Below are 2822 nucleotides of genomic sequence, written 5' to 3'. Positions count from 1 at the left end.
CCTTTTAACATTAGTTTTAAATCCTTTTTTAGACACTGACTAAATTCCTGATGTATACTACTATTCTTACTTCAAAGTCAAGGAATTAAATACTGTATTTGAGATTTTCTGAGAGACCTCTGAAGGTCAATTCCCTATAAGAAACTGTCTTAAGCTAAAGGTCTGCACACTCAAACAGAAGTCACAGGTTACTTTAAAATCACAGAAATGAGCCCTGTCTCTTAGAATATGCTTCTCAAGACAATTATTTTTTCCCCCAAAGTTGGAGAAGCCACTTATATGTTTTAATACTTATTTGTGAATACTCCCTGGAATAATTTAATCTATATTTTAATTTTATGGTTTAGGAATTTGCTAACGGACAAAGACTTCATGATATTTCTAGCAAAATGGCTCATTTGCTACACTAGAGGATGGGCTTTGAGCTTCTGATTATTTTACATGGTTTGCTACAAAGAATGAATGTCAATAAGTAAATAAACAAAATCTTCAACTCCCAAAATAGTTGCCACTCATCTATTGGAGTTTGGCCCATGTTAAGCAGGGGAACTCCAAACTCACCTGTTGGAGTTTGGCTTGTGTGAGAGTTGGACCATAAAGAAAGCTGAGCACTGAAGAATTGATTTTTTTTTTTTTTTTTTTGCAGTCAATAAGAAATTTACTTGTTTTAAAAAAATCCAAATGCTGGCATTGTCCAGAAAAATTTAACAGGTTTATTTATAATTGTTATAAAGTTGAACTGCTGAAACTTGTTCACTGAAACATTTTGACTTTCATTAATGCTTTATGTCCCCGCATTTATATTAAAAATTCACACACAAATGAAAATGGAAAAACTGCCAATACCTGATTTCTGTCCCCTATTTTCCACTTGCAATCATATACTTAGGTACCTTTTGACCCCATGGAAAAAAAATATCTAACGTTCACAACTACCAATAACAGGAAGAAGAGTTTTGTTTTTTTTTTTTTTAGAATGAAATGTTTCCCATCATAGTGGATTCTTAAGCACGTTCTCCACGTATGCGGCGTGCTAGCTGGATGTCTTTTGGCATAATTGTTACACGTTTGGCATGGATAGCACACAGGTTGGTGTCTTCAAAAAGGCCAACCAGATAGGCCTCACTTGCCTCCTGCAAAGCACCAATAGCTGCACTCTCTGGAAGCGCAGATCTGTTTTGAAGTCCTGAGCAATTTCCCGCACCAGACGCTGGAAGGGAAGTTTGCGAATCAGAAGTTCAGTGGACTTCTGGTAACGTCTAATTTCACGGAGTGCCACAGTACCAGGCCTGTAACGATGAGGTTTCTTCACCCCTCCAGTAGAGGGCGCACTCTTGCAAGAGGCTTTTGTAGTGAGTTGCTTCCTCGGTGCTTTACCACCAGTCGATTTGCGGGCAGTCTGCTTTGTACGAGCCATGGTATAGAGTCCTCCTTACTTACCCCCCTTCTCCTTCGGCTGGAGCTCGGCGAGCTAGAGGCGGCGCTGGCGTTGGAGAGCGACGGCGGCGCGGCGGCGGCTGCGAACATCAGAATTGATGTTTTTGAATTGTGGTGTTGGAGAAAACTGTGGAGAGTCCCTTGGACTGCAATCCTAAAGGAAATCAGCCCTGAATATTCATTGGAAGGACTGATGCTGAAGCTAAAGCTCCAATACTTTGTCCCCCTGATGCAAAGAACTGAGTCATTTGAAAAGACCCTAATGCTGGGAAAGATTGAAGGCAGAAGGAGAAGGGGACGGCAGAAGATGTGATGGCTGGATGGGCTCACTGACTCAATGGACATGAGTTTGAGCAGGCTCTGGGATTTGGTGATGGACAGGGAAGCCTGGCTTGCTGCAGTCCATGGGGTCGCAAAGAGTCGGACATGACTGAGCGACTGAACTGAACTGAACTGAGAGCAGGACACAGAAACTGTTGCTGTCTATGGTCTCCCACAGTAGACTCATCCACGTTCATAATGCTAGAAATTTTGTATAAGTTTGTTTTCTGGTGATTACCTTGTCCTATGACACTGTTAAGACTAACTTTGAGGCAGTAGAAATAAATTATTGTAACTTCCACTTATACGTTCCAATTTGGAAAATCCCTGGGTACAACAGTGGGAAGAAGATAGAACGGGAGTTGTCACACCAACAAAATCCTCTGGTGCTGAAGTGACTCATGTTACTTTTGTCTCATTTCATAAGCCAGAAGTGGTCATATGGCTACATCTAACCACAAAGGAACAAACATATCCAGAGTTGAATCAGGTGTCAGGGAAGAACTGTGATGTGTGCAACTCTAACTCTCGTAAGGTAGACAAGCAACTTGAAAAAGTGTCCTTCGGAAATGTGGTAAATTAAAAATAAGATCCAAAATTCAAGCACAAAATAAACAAGAAAAAACTGTTATTCCTCTTATTCCTTTTACAAGTCATTCATTAGTAAAGCAAACTGTTATGAGAAGTCCAGATATATGAGACATCCAAACATATCATCAAGAGAACTTTGATATCTGTGACCATGAATGATGATTCTTGCTGTCTATGGGTGTTACACCCAGGTACAATAGCCAGTTAGAGTAATACATACACAAGATTTATAAATTAATATATATTCCCAGATAAATAAACTATAAGACTACATAAAGCTTCCTCTTTGTATATATATGTGTGTGCATATGTGTCCATATATATGTATATGCAACTAATAATAATAATACACAGAATATAAAATAAATATGTGTGTGAATAACTCTAAAACTATGAAGTTTGGACCAATTAAGAGTGCCATTCCTGAGAAACTATTTTATATGGGATCCTCAGAAATATGCCAATTTGCTGTG

General features: G+C 39.2%; 1 pseudogene; it reads right to left on the bottom strand.

Moving 5' to 3' along the window:
- LOC102190868 lies at positions 974–1521 on the bottom strand (annotated as a pseudogene).

Source organism: Capra hircus, chromosome 6 (assembly GCF_001704415.2).
Source record: "Capra hircus breed San Clemente chromosome 6, ASM170441v1, whole genome shotgun sequence".
Lineage (NCBI taxonomy): Eukaryota > Metazoa > Chordata > Mammalia > Artiodactyla > Bovidae > Capra > Capra hircus.
Note: the sequence above shows the minus strand (reverse complement) of the source record. Positions and strands in the feature narration are given on the sequence as shown.